Source organism: Curcuma longa, chromosome 9, assembly GCF_044706935.1.
Source record: "Curcuma longa cultivar G26 ecotype Majalengka, Jawa Barat chromosome 9, ITB_CL_G26_1.1, whole genome shotgun sequence".
Classification (NCBI taxonomy): domain Eukaryota; kingdom Viridiplantae; phylum Streptophyta; class Magnoliopsida; order Zingiberales; family Zingiberaceae; genus Curcuma; species Curcuma longa.
In genome coordinates, this window is record NC_133869.1 from 2926681 (window position 1) to 2941799 (window position 15119).

At 34.5% G+C, this 15119-nt stretch overlaps 1 pseudogene; it reads right to left on the minus strand.

The window, feature by feature from the left end:
* LOC141835094 (3beta-hydroxysteroid-dehydrogenase/decarboxylase-like) overlaps positions 1-8121 on the minus strand; it is a 10324-nt pseudogene extending 2203 nt beyond the window's left edge.
* Between the last annotated feature and the right edge of the window lie 6998 nt (positions 8122-15119).

Here is a 15119-nt window from a genome sequence, read left to right on the forward strand (position 1 = left end):
CTGCTAATATCCCAATAAACAGAAGCATTCAATTATGGAAGGAGAATTACTAGATTGAACATATGACATATGTTAGGGTTTCCATATCTTCTCTTAAAAAAATAGAAGAGCAAAAAATGCAACTAATTAACCCCCCCCCCCCCCCCCCAATATGCTATGTGGGAAGCTTGGTAATGGAATACGTAGAGGGTAAAAGAGAGGCTTACACCTCCAAATAGAAAAGAAGAATTACATAAGGCTTGCTTGTTTGGATGGTAAATCAAGATGGATGCATGTGTGGACAGATGGATCAATATATCCATCCGTTTGAGTTTGATTATTCGGTTGGAAATATATATCACTCTGTGGTATAAGTTGAAGGGAAAAGATTCTGATTTATCTCTTATTTTTAGCCTTCCCAAGTTGGGAGGATCAAGATGAGAATAGTTAGTTGATTCTAAAATTAACCGTATAGTCTTTATAATCATATTAATTGATTGTCTCCTTGTGGATTGTCTCACATGCCTCCGCCACCACAAACTCAGAAGAGTTTTTCTTGCGCACCATTGCCTATGCACTAATGTCATCCTCCACCTTAGTGGCAACTTCCACTATATGTCACCTTAACTTCTGTTATCTTTTCTAAAAATATTGATTTAAAAAATAGATGAATTACAAATTTATATTAAAAATTTTAGAAGATTTTTTAACAAAAATTAAAATAAAATGTTTTAATCATTGAAATATTCTGATTATTGACAGTTTCTTTATTTCTTTTTATCAGGCTGATCTATCATTAAAAATTTATTCCCTTATTTGATCTATACTTAATATATAGTTTTTTAATTCATCTAAAAGACACATCGACAAATTAAATACGTTCTATTTTATTAATTGTTTATTTATAATTGAAAACTTGTTCAATTATAGTATCATGTGCACTCTTTAACCTTATTTATTTTTGCTAAGTTAATTCATAATTGAAATTTCATTCATAGATAATATTTATTAAAACCTAAAAGTTTCAGTTCATCTAAAAAGAAACATTTACAAACTATATAATTTTTATTTTATAAATTATTGATGATAAATTACTGTATGAAAGTTAGATAAAATGAGAGAGAAGATAGCATGAGTTATAGAGAAAAAGGTATATTATGTTTTAAACAAATTTAATTATATATCCTTCAACTAATTCTTCCAACTAAACAAGTGAAACAGTGGATGAATGGATGGAGCATGCATCCGTCCAAACGAATACGTAGAAAGGAAAAATAATCTTTGTCTATCCACTTATTCATAGATCCATCCATTTGTCTCCATCCATCCTTCAACTTATCCATCCATCCAACTGAAGAAGCCCTTGGTTAGAGTAAAATTTCATCATTTACTCTTGAGAGAGAAAAAAATGTCATAAATAGAGAAGAGAGAAAAGTTCTAACATATACTTGAGATTTGGTAGATGATGAAATAGCAAAAGTAACTAATTTTCTTGAAATCTTGGAAGAAATAATTTTAAAAAATGCATGATTTCAAACCTGGGTTTGACAGAATATAAGTATGAGAAGTAAGTGAAATGTGGCTTGCAGAACAAGATTTGTGATGCAGTGATGACTTCAAGATCATCTTTGAACTGCACTTTCCTTTTTCAACTGTTACACTTTTCCTTTATAGGCTATTACGAATACTAAATTTCATGGACAACCAATCAAAAAAATTCACATAACATTTTTCTACAAAATCAAATTAGCATAAAACCTTGCATGCAAAGTAGTTCAATTGCAGTATCTAGGTTAAGTTTCTGACCTTGAAGAAAATACTCCAGTCATCACCTTGAGCTAGCAACCTCATTGCTAAAATGCCTTGATTCCACGAGGATGCTAAAGCTAAAAAAATGCATCTCATAGTTGATTCTGAGACTTCAAAACAGGAGGAGGGTATCTTCTTACGGTTGAAACCAAACCTGCACAAAGTGTTCCCAGACTCAGATTTAGACATTATTCACATGAAGAGAAAATGATAGTCTCCAACTGAAGTTTTCAGTTCAACATCAAACAACCTATAATTTGTGTACTCAAGTATTCAAGTTCTTGAATAAAGAAAACAAATTATCTGGTTCATTTGCTGAAAAAATTGGAGTAGAGTTGTCAAAAGATTGACTTCCACATAGACAATAGAATAAACTAGCTGTAGTCAGCAATTTGTCCACTATGACATACAAGCCAAAATAATGTGTTCTTAACTAATATATGAGAGTCAATAGTGAGCTATACTTACTTATTGGAAGATGGGTGTAATAGTCTTTGCAAAATAAGCACAAGAGTACCTAATTAATTAATGATAATATAGAAAAACGTTTTTCAATGTTTGGTTAGAATCAGCAAGGATTTCCCAGCATTGAATCATTTCTTATAGAAGTTGATTATAAGTTAGAAGTAAAGTTAATCCACTTGGTAGAAGATTGGGTTTCACATCCAGCTATGTAAAAGGCACTCTGACTCAAGGTTTAAAATCTAATTCCGGGCTGGTTTCGGAACCCATCCATAACAAAATTATTTTGTGCCGTTTTGGCCCGTGCCAACAGAAGGTGTCAGTTGCTCCGATAAGAAACAGGAGAAGGATGATGGATGATGATGATGGTGATGAGGAGGGAAAGAAGAAGAGTAGGAGGAACTGAGAAAGCATACCTAGATGAGGCATCGCTATCTCTAGAGAAACATGAGTGGCAACACCTACACCTCGGCATCTCCATCGCAAGTTGATGATGTTAGAAGAGATAGGGTCAACTAGGATTTTGGCACTGTGGAGTGTGCTCACAATGCAATTCTAAGGAGGGTGCTCATGATATGATTCAAAGGGCACTTGTGATGCAATCGGAATTATTTTGATATGTGAACTCGGAGCTTCTCGAGGAAGAAACTTGTGATGCATCTCAAAGCTTCTTGTGATAAGCTTCTGCAGAAGGTGATCATGATGTGAGATTTTGCTTGTCTGTTGGTATATCAGTCGTGTCAAGATGTTTTACCCATGTTGACCAATACAGCTTGATATTAAATCCATGCTTTGACTATAACCATAAACTTCAAACAGCAAACTAAAAGTTGAAAGCGTTTCAAGTTTTGTATGTATACTTCATTAATTAGTCTATCCTCAGCTCTCCCAAAGTTTGGACACAGCAGTTGCAACATAAAATTTGATTTACTGGGCATTTTAAAAACAAGAAGATTGCTAATATCCATGAAACAACATGGTACTTACATTTCTGAAGGAAGAATTCCATGGATAAAAAGAGATAGACAAACCACCACAAGGATTCCAGCACTTGATGCAACAAAAGTTTTCCCGGAAAGGAATAGCCAATAGAATAGCACAAACAAGGTAACTACCAAAGCAAATGTTTTCTTTCATCCCTCCACAGAAGTATATCAGCCACTGAAAATAAAACAAATTCAAGAATTAAAGGTCAAAACCTTTTACAAGGCAAAGAACTCAAGGATGCAGCAGCAATACTGAGAAAAAATGATGTATCATCTATCAATCAAAGAAATTAACTGCTCTTGGATAAAATAAATGAAACAACCTACTCCACTTCCCAACAATCTATCTGCTTCTGATCTGATGGTCTCTCGTGAATTACCCAAGTCTTCTAATCGTGGGAGTGATTTCACAGTCATATCTAGACCTTTCTGTCACCATTTTAAATAAGTTGGAGTTAGGCAACATGAGCAAAAGTGAAGCACACTAACACACAAAAATGACATTTACTATATAAAATGGTTAGAATAAATGACCAGATCCTTCTCAAGTAACTTCCAAACACAAATTGATGTATCCATCGTGTCTGCATGTGCATGCACATAAGTGAACAGAAATAAATGAAAATTTTCTCAATGCATTCATTAAGGGGAAAAAACTCATGTTTTGTGAATGGATTTGGATAAATTGTTTTATAATTTGAAGAGCCCAGTTAACTATTTTCTGTTGACTCCTCATCAACTTCCTTTTTTTCACATGGATTTAATCAAGATGATATATTCTTTAGTGGAGCATGACTTATATATCTGACAAATCTAAATTTCTTTACATTGAACTTCTTGTTCAATGAAGTATTTAGAAACCACATAATTATTCATCCAAGTGATGAGCAACATAAATTTCAAATGGTTAGATAAAAATATCTATTCTATGTTCGCATGATGGTTTGGACTATGTACTGAATCGTGAAATAAAATGTAATAATGAACGATCAGTCAATATTAGAATGGAAGTCCAGCTTGTCCAACCTAATGTGATTGAAATAAAAAATAATTATGCATGCCCGCCAATACTAGAATGGAAGGAGAGCTCGTCCAACTTAGCGCGATGAATGTAGTTACTGGTAACATGTAGGTGTGGTTTCTCTTGCTTCTTAATACATTTATCGTGTTAAAAACTACAAAAGCAAAATTTTCAAAATATAAATATTATTTTTTTCTATCTAACAATTAGGGAAGAGAAAAAAAAAAAAAGTAATTAAACTACAGAGGTAAAGAACTCATTGCATATTGTGGGGCTTCTATCATGCAAATTCCATGTGGTCCATTATGGGAAAAGGACATGCATACATGCGCTATGTACAATGGATTAAAACCTCCATAAAATAATTTGAACTTTATATACTCATTATCTTCATTAAAAATTACTGACCAATTTAGTTGAGAAGTATAATGCAACATATTCACTGTAAATTTTGCCAAATTTCCATTTTTCATAAATAAAAAGCAATAAGCTTTGGTTCAATATAGTTAAATACAGAGAAAACACAGTAAAAGATAATGCATGAGCACAAAATCAATCAAGGAATTACCTGAAATGATACAGTCGATGAGTAACCAAATTGGTTCTTTGCTTTTGAACAATCAAATGTTCTGGAGCAAGAGAGTGTATGCACAGTGGCAGCAGAAAGAACAAGACTAGATTCTCCACCATTCAACTTGTCGCCAACCCTCTTCAAAAGCGAGATAACTAGCAATGCAAGCTTGACAGGAATGTGAAAGGTAGGCCTGAAATTTTCCATATCACATCAGCTAAATCCAAGGTATGCAAAAGCTAGTTTACCCTTAACGTTGCAACGGTGACACAGCACACTGCATAGTGTCATAAGTTATGCATCGAGAAACTTCTAAAGGAAAAGGATTAATTACTAAAACTGTCACAAATTATTCAACTTTTAAAACTCTACTACTTACTTTCAGCATTTACCAAATCCATCCTATTCTAACAAAGTTAATAAATTTATCATCTCTTAGTTTTCCCATCCATCAACTGTTAACTCTATCTCAGCACACCAACTCATACAATTTATTTATGTCAATTGCCAACCCAATTATTGTGTAACATTTTAAATACCATTTCAAATTAATAATTGTGAAAAAAATCATATAACCTTTCTTCCTATAATTGACTTACACTTAGTTTGTATGATTTTATTTAAGATTATAGCACTTAGATAATAATTGAATTAAAATTTTAGAAAAGTATGCAGAAAAAATCAAACATTACTTGAATTTGTATTGGCATGTACCAAAACATGCTAAGTGTCTAAGCGGTACACTACTTATTGACATAATCGACACAGGAGAGATTACCGATCAATATTCAAATTTGGTACTTTGTCAGAATGCTATGTTTTAGCTGTGCCAACCAACATAAGACGAGATTTCAAACCATGATTTCAAGTCCAACAAGAAAATCAGAGTCAACTTCATCCATGAACAAAAAGGAGTATACTAAAGAAACTTCACTTGATATATACAACTAATACTGATTGGAAGATAATTAGTGTGATTCTGCATTGACTTTCTAATCTGTTTAACACATCAAGTTAGGATACAAGTGTGATAACAAGTAAATTTGGTATAACCACAAACAATAAAGTAGTTTTGCCTATTAATCAAATGAATCTCCTCTGACATTACCTCTTGTACCCCAGATTCTCTAATATGTAAGAAATGAACTCCCATAGCTCTATTGGTTCATCATTTGTAATAAAAAATGGCTGCAATAGGGAAATGAATAAAAAGTAGTGCATCAGTTGTAGTTTGTTCAGATATATGAAGTATGAATTTTCCATCCAGCAGAGTGCATGCTAATACCTTTCCAGCAACAGAAGCTGGTGACAAACTAAGAGCAGATTCCACAGAAAGGTTAGCATGCACCACATTGTCTATGTAGGTGCAATCACAAAGATTTTTACCATTTCCTATGACAAACTGGAACAAAAGCCTCGTTACATGGATGTGAGGGGAAAAAACCATAACATTTCAACTATGTAGATGTACGTAAATTAGTCATAATATAGTCAACTTATAAGAAAAGGCAAATAGAAGAAATACTTCAAATTTTCACCCTTGAAATAAGTCTTATACAAGCCTCATGGTGATCTTTTGATTATTTTTATGAACCTACCATCCTCTTCTATATCACCTTAAGCATTCCCATCAATAAATCACTTTGAAAGTTCTCCCTCAACTATGCCAAAATAATCATTTTAAAGTTCAAAATTAATCAAGAATTGAATTATAATATACATGAAAGTTTCACTTTCTACAAACATTTACCTATTTACGGCTGTCAAGAAGTTCATCTTATATGTATATATACACTTCCATAGCTTATTGATCTGAACAAAGCTAAAAATGCCAACCTTACTGCAGGACATCAGAAAGGAAATCATTAATTCAGCTATTTGTAGAATTCTAATCTGTTCAGGTTTGTTGAATTCCTATCTGGCAAAAAGGTGAAGCTTCCAGTTCAGTTACATAGCTAGATATAGACTATAGTTATGTTGACCTTTCCACTCCATCAATATTCACCCAAATGAACTTTTTCCAGGTAATAATTCTATCTAAAATTGAATTGTGATCAGATGACAGAAGTCACATATGAGATCCTGCAAAATCCATGTTAATACAACGAGACTGAATAATTTTCTTTTTTCAACTACATGGAAATCAATGGATGATCAAGGAAGGAAAATATATGGCTACTTATTTGAAAGGGGCTAAGTCTAGTGATGAATCTCTGTTTTGCTTTCCCATGGCAACTAAACATTCTTCCGTCAATACTAGAACTCATATGTAAAAAATCCTAAAAAACCTAATTATTATATTGAAAAAGTATCAAAAAAATGAGGACACGGAATACAACATTCAAATAATTGAGTTCAAAATAGGCATCTTCAAACCTTCGCTATTCCAGATCTAGCTTCCTTCACAATAAAGTGCACGAAATATGGGTCTCCTGGCCCAAAAATAATGCTTGGCCGTAGTGCACAGGTCAACAAGTCATCCAGTCCATTAGCACTCAATACCAATACCTCCATTTGCATCCGCAGTTCATTTATCGCATCCGCATACTGATCAAGATCAACAAAACCTTTAAAACTCATTTCTTTCCTCGTTAAATTGCATCGTAGCTCTATTAAAATCAGAAATAAGAATAAAAACTAAAGCATCAAGAGGCACAAACCGCATCAGGGTAGGGCAACGACTCGTCGGCGTCGCAAACATCATTCTCCCCGTCAAAGATGACGTCTGCGGAGCCAGTATACACGAGGCGCCGGACGCCTGACTGCCGGCATGCGGAGATGAGGCTTTTGGCGCCGATAACGGAAAGTTCATGGAGGCGCGGGAAGTCTCCAACCGGCGGCTGCGATGGAAAGGAAGGGAGGGGATCAACGAGGAAGACGGCAACGGCGCCAGCGACGGAGGAACGAAGGCTGGAGGGATCGGTGACGTCGACATGGTAGTAGGACGCCAGGTATGGGTGGATCGGGCTAGGAGAAGGAGGGGGAGGGTGTCGGCGACCCGGACGGTCCAGCGGCCGGAGATGTGGAGCGCGGAGACGAGAGATCGACCAAGGAATGTGGAATGACCGAAGACAACCGTGCAGATCGAGAGATCCGCAGAGGTCGGAGGATCGGCGATCGCCATGGCGAAGTCAGGCGAACAGGAGTTTAGCAGAAGGCGAAAAAGGCAAGGTCTTATAGCACGTAACGGTAGTTTAGCAAGGTCTGAGATCGGGTTTATGGAACAAAACGATGAGCGACATTAATTAGGTTTTGCCATTTTAGGATTTTTCAGCAAAGGGATAAAGAGCAAAGCTAAGTTTTAAATGCGAAAAAGGAAATGAAATCACACTCCGTTTTGTTCTATTTGTTTAGGGTTGTTCAAATATGTTTATTAAAAAATTTATAAAGTTCTAATCAAATTTATTTATAAATATTTTCGTATATATTCTTCAAATTTTTAATGAGTATCAATAAGTTTTATTTTTAATGAGTATCAATATTGTTATGTATTTGAAAAGAATAAATAAAAAATTATAAAATTGTTCATGAATATTTTTTATAATATTTTTCTTGATAATTAAATTTTATATAAATTAATAAATAAATATATTAATAAATTATTCATGAATATTAATAAATCGAAATCATTGATATTAAATTTATTTATTTTAATTCTTATATAATTAAATGAACAACTAACTTTATTTATTGAATCGAATAATAAATCTATTCACAAATTCGGATTCATTTACCATCCTAATTAAATTATATTAATTCCACTTTACTCTTTTGTTCGTTCATGTAACATTTTTTTAAAATAATAATAATAATATGATTTTATCCATTTATTATAAAACATAAAATTATATTATATATTTATTTTCTCTCCTATTCACTTCAACTTCTTCATTTTTTCTGTAAAAAAATAAAATCTACCACTCTAACAACATGCATGATCAATTTTACGATCAAAGATAAATTAAAAAATTACACTTCAACCTCTTCACAATAACATAGTTGGTCACAGAGCAGCGAAGTATCACCCATGACTTTTGCAAAGAGATCCTAATTCGGTAATTTATGGGCTCATTTAAAATTAAAAAATTCCTAAAAAGGCACACCATAATTTCAAATTTTTCAAAAAACATATTTATTTTCGATTATATATCTCTGCCAACAGCTAACTTCATTCTCTTTTTTCAAAATATACGAACCATATAATATCTAAGTCATCCAAATGTCACGTTGTGCTCCGTACTTACCTTATCTTTTCCTATTTTACATGTAATTCCCCCTCCCCCAAGACTAGGGGTGGGAAAAAATACCGAATTTTCGGTATACCGCACATACCATACCGATATTTACCGTCCATATCGAAAATTTCGGTATACCGAAAAATTCGGTACGGTATTATACCGTACCGAAATTTTCGGTATCGGTAACGGTACGCAATTATTATTGTTCGGTATTTCGGTATAGCAACATTTTCGGTATAATACCGTACCGAAATTATCAGTATACCAAAATTTTCAATATTTTCGGTGTAATATACTGAAAATTCGGTATTTCGGTATTTCGGTATACCGAAAATACTGAAATTCCGGTATACCAAATTTTCGGTATGGTAACGGTATAGATTTTTTTATGCCGAAATTTTTGGTACGGTATACGGTATCGTATACAAATTTCGGTATACCGTACCGATCCAGCCCTACCCAAGACACATTCCGACGAAATTTCAAAAGTAAAAAGTTAAAGAAAAATTTTAAAGACTTATTGTTCTTCAAAAAAGATTGATCAAGATTTCAATATAGAACATATGTGTTGTACCAAATAGAGGATTTGTTTATTTGTAATATCAATCTATATTATGTAAAAATACAGTGTATACAAATGATTTATATTGAATATAATATATATTTATTTTGAAAATATTATCTCAAGATTTTTTATTATCCATTGTTGTGTATAGGAGTGTAAATGAGTCAAGTCACTCGCAAGCTATTCAGGTCTCGGTTTGAAAAAAAAATTCATTCGATTAAGTTATCAAGCCAAGCTTTAGCTTAATTTCGAGCTAGAAACATTATCAAGTTGAACTCGAACTTAACAATAATTGATTCGTGAGATTGCGAACATGTTCGTTAAAAGGCTCATGAATAAATTTATTAATATATATATTACATAAATTATAAATATTATATATTAACGAGTCGATCTCGAACTAAGCTCGTTTAATTTTTAAATGAATCATTTTCATTAAGAGGCTCATGTATAAATTCATTAATATATATATATATATTATATATTATATAAATTATAAATATTATATATTAACGAGTCGATCTCAAATTAAGCTCGTTTAATTTTTAAATAAGTCATTTTCGAATCAAGCTTAAGCCATTTACAAACTATTTAATTTCATTATGAGTCTAGCTCAAACTTGAGAATTAAAATTTGAATCGAACTCGAGTCGAGCTCGAGCTTAGAGAAAATGAATAGAGCTCGAGCTTGAGCCTCTTACTATTCGGCTCGGCTCCGTTCGATTACACCCTTAGCTGCGTAGTTCAAATTTTTAGAAAGACTAGTTATGGTGTGAAAACAATCAGCCTCCGATCGTGTGGGGCCGCTAAGGTGGCGGATTTTACCTTTTACAGAAGAAAATAATCAGCCAAATATAAATGATTAGTTTTCTGAAATGAGATATAATATGTTGAGCAAATGGAAAATATATATATTTAAAGGCTTCTCCAACGTATTATAGTGGTTTTTGTTTTATTTTTTTACACTTGGTGCTAAACTTTTAAATCTAGAAGATGTACAATAGTTCTTGTAGGATCGAGTTATAGCGTTAGAGAGGGGGTAAATAACGCTTTATCGCTTTTTCACTTATTCGATAAATCGTTCGTAAAACAGAGTGCGTAAATAATAACTGTAGTGGAAAATAAAAGATAAATATGCTTTTATTTACTTGGTTCACAGCCACAAGCTACTACTCTAAGGCCCACGATCTTTGATCGTTTCTTACGAGCAATCCATTATAAAACTCCCCTTTTACAAGAAGGAGTTTTTCACTTTACAAAATATGTCAGGAACAGTAAACCTTTACTGTCCTAAAAGGTTAAGTACAAAAGTAATAGTATAAATGTTACCGATTTAGAAGATTAGAATTCAAATGTAAATTATGACGACGTACTGGATTGGCTATTTACGCTCAAAAAGTCGTCATAGTAGAGTATTATATTATTGTTAGGGTTTCCCCTCACAGCTACTTATAAAGGTTGATCCAGGCATCTGGAAGCCCTTCCGGGCGCCTCCACATCATCCGTCGATTCGCTTTCGATGTGGACTCAGCATCTTTCAAGCGCCTATATCCCCTCCGGATGTCTGGATGCTGACGTGGAGGTTGTTGGATCAACTTTGACTCTGCAACACTTTATCCTTATCTGGACACCTAGAGCTTGAGGTGTCCTGACCACTGGGACTTTGTCACCTCATCCCCCTCGCTGGCCCATTCGATTGACGTTCGAGCGCTTGGATCCTTTTCGGATGCTTGGAGTGTCCAATCGCCTAGATCCAGATAAGGGCACCTGAAACATAAAGTTCCTGCTCCTTTTTTCCTGCATTACAAGTTAGTCCAGAAACAAAGTATAAACAGAAAAGTAATAGTTTTGGCAAACTGTTTAGTTTTGAGTTTAAGTTTCTAGTGAAATCTAGGTCAGACTAATGCCTACTGTTCCCCTTCTCGGGAACGCATCCTCATCCATTTCACTTGGGAGAAGTTACCTTTTGCTAACCTGGTCCTTTAGATCCATTAGACTTTTGCTCAGCCTTGATCCTCAGCTTCTAGGACTTCCACTGTTAGACGTCTAATCCTCTAAACCTGCTTAAACTTTCCCACCTGGTGCTCTGATCTGCCAAGACTTCCTACCTAGCCCTCCAGAATAGGACTTCCTTGCCCAATTCTCCAAATTAGGTTTTTTCCTTGCCTAGTCCCCCTGACCAGAACTTCCTTGCCTAGTCCTCCAGACCAGATCTTCCTTTGCCTAATCCTCCATACTAGGTCTTCCTTTGCCTAGCCACAACTAAGAATTCCTTGTGCTAGTTGCACACTCAATTCAACTCATTAGTCCACTTTACAGACTTACTTGAACTCTTTGTCATTATCAAAATTCAGGTTCGATCATTTGGTGCTCCCTACACCAATAATCTCTCCCTTTTTAATTATGATAGCTTAGGTTCCAAGTTAAGAATAAATTACTTTAATAGTAAAAAATTCATTATAAATTTTCAAGTCAATAATAAAAATTCTAAGTTTAAAATGTATTAATTAGGCTAAGGTATGATTAATTAATTCAGTTAAATTGATTCCTAGTTCCATCTCACTCATGTTGTCACGTCCCGAGAGATGACCGTCTGAAAATTTTTGACAGCATCTCCCCTGTAACTATGACAATTTTCCTGAATACATGTATACAAAAGGCCAACACGGCTACAATAAGGACTACACGTCCATATCCATACATACCCAATGCAAAATAGACAAATAGTAAGACCCACACAACCACAAACTATTACTATCACATGCATGTAAAACGAGAATAAGCAAACTACAACAAACATAAGTCTAATAACTCTGATACTCACAAAAATCCATCAAATCATAAATACAGTTAGTACCACAATACCATAAACCCATACCAACCAATACAAATCCTCTGATGTGAGATGGATACAGCCGGCCAGATCTCCAAGCTCCAAATATTATCCTCCTATCTACTACCTAGGGAGAAAACAAGACAATCCCAGGGTCTGGGTAGTGAGCATTAGATACTCAGTGGATACAGGATAAAAGTGCATGTAAAGATATATCAGCAAGAATAACAAGAGTATACAATCTCTCCAAATAAGATATAAAGAAAAGAAATTTCTAATCAACAGGTAACATGAATCATGGTATTAGAACATGATATATCAACTAAGATAACAAAGGAAGATCAATACTATGTAACAGGTATAGGAATCATGCAAATACATGCAATGCATGTTATGTCATACAATGCAACAGTCATATATCATAAAGTGCAATAGTCATACATCATACAAGTGCAATAGTCATATATCATACTGTGCAACAATCACACACAACGATGCTGTAAACAACAATGAAGTATAATACAACAGCAAATGCATGGTAGCACTCACATAAGCAGTGCTATAATGATTGCACCCACACAGGCAGTGTGTAGCACCCACACAGGCAATGCTATAATGATCGCACATACATAGACAGTACGTAGCACCCACACAAGCAGGTAATGCGTAGCACCTACACAGGTAGTGCTATAATGATCTCACCTACACAGGCAGTGAGATATAACAACAACAACAAGCAATAACACCTACTTCAAGTATGTAGATGTTATGATGATCATCTCAACATGTAATAGTTACAACTAATCAGCATGTTCAACATGAATCAAGATAAGTCAACATAGGTCAACAATATAAAATCAAGATTGTACTATCAATGGATAGATCATTCAAAGGTCAACCAGCTTGTATCAAGCAATAAATAACACAAGGTATCAACTAGGTAAATAACCTGGGTAACAGAAGTAGCAATAGGATAATATCAGATTATATCAATGGTCAACTTGAAGGTATCAAACAACGAATATCATAAGGTATCAACTAGATAAATGGTACAAGTAGCAGGAGTATCAACAGGGTAAATAACAACAACAATAGATCATGCACTGAAAGAACACATATAGTGACCACGTACAGGGTATCCACCTGAATCCGACGACCGTCAATCACACTCCGAGAATAATAGGACCAATCAAATCAAGGTCTTGAAATAAACAACAACACAACACTTACTACAACGATACTATATCAAATTACAGTATTAAATTTTATAATTTAATCCCACTAATCCCCCTATCGAAATTCATCTCATATTATTTGATAAATCAATTTAATGGATTATTACTCCCATACCAACAATTAATGATCAAACCAAGACCTAATCATTAATTACTATCTTAATTAGTTTAATAAAACCCCATTAACTAATTCACACCACCATTCCTCGATTTACAACCGGATTTAACAAACAAAACCTAACAACAAATGAATCTTAATTAATTAACAATAACCTTAACACCCAATTCTAACTATTCCAACTGTAGGGATCTACATGCGCCTAAAAATAATTTTAGCTGCATAAAATGCAGTGGAAAAAGGATTCCTCCAGAAGATCCATGCGAAATCACATTCATTTTACCGATTCTATCTACTAGAATCGAGGTTATCTTCGATGCGAGCCCTTCACAATCCCGACAACAACTCTTGCCTTCAAAGATTGATAGATCTCAGCACGATCAGTGTGTTCGCGCCTCCACGGTATCAACACGAACACTGAGATGGAGAGAAACCAAATTGTGGTACTAGCTACAATACTAGGTTCGGCCAAGGTAGAAGAGAAGAGGAAGAAGACCAATAGTCCTACTTTAAAGAGCCTCTCATTCCTTTTTATATCCAACCATGGAATATGAAAGGTTTTTTACTCTTGGGATTCCATGGAATTAATACATTTAATAATCTCATGCATGATGCTCATGCAACCCTCTTAATGATGCTCATGCAACCCTCTTAATGGATTCGATTTAACTTGAGTCCAACTCGAGTCTCACTAATCAATTCGATTTGGCACTAAGGGCTGACACTAATAATCTTCCACTAGCATTAGTGCCAATCACTGTAATTCGAATTGACTTGAGTCCAACTCGAGTCTAATTCAATCAGTCTACCTTGAGTCTCACTCAATGAGTCTAATCTACATTAGACTCAACCCAATGGCCTAATGATCCATCACATGAACCATCTCCAAATCACATGTCCTAAGTGTGTGACCCAATAGGTTCTCGTAACGTTGGCAATGTCTTTAAAACCATTTTAGAGACATAAGCAATGAGCGGCATCTAGCAATACATCATTACTACCCAAGTGACGAGAATGTCGAGATCCGACATAACCTTCTGTGACTACTATCTTGTATGACTCAGTTCTTTTATCCTTGATATCTAGATTGATCAATGAGGCATAGACCATGTCATCCTCTTATCAATCATGAATTTCTTGATCTTCAAGTAGACTACTCTATCAAATAAGCTCAATATCTCATATTGACTTATTCGAGCATGATCATGCATTTTGCAGTCCTACTCTATCAAGGGGCCTATAGATATCATTTCCATCATATGGAAGGGATAGATCCCATCTACATTACTCACATCCCTCCGCA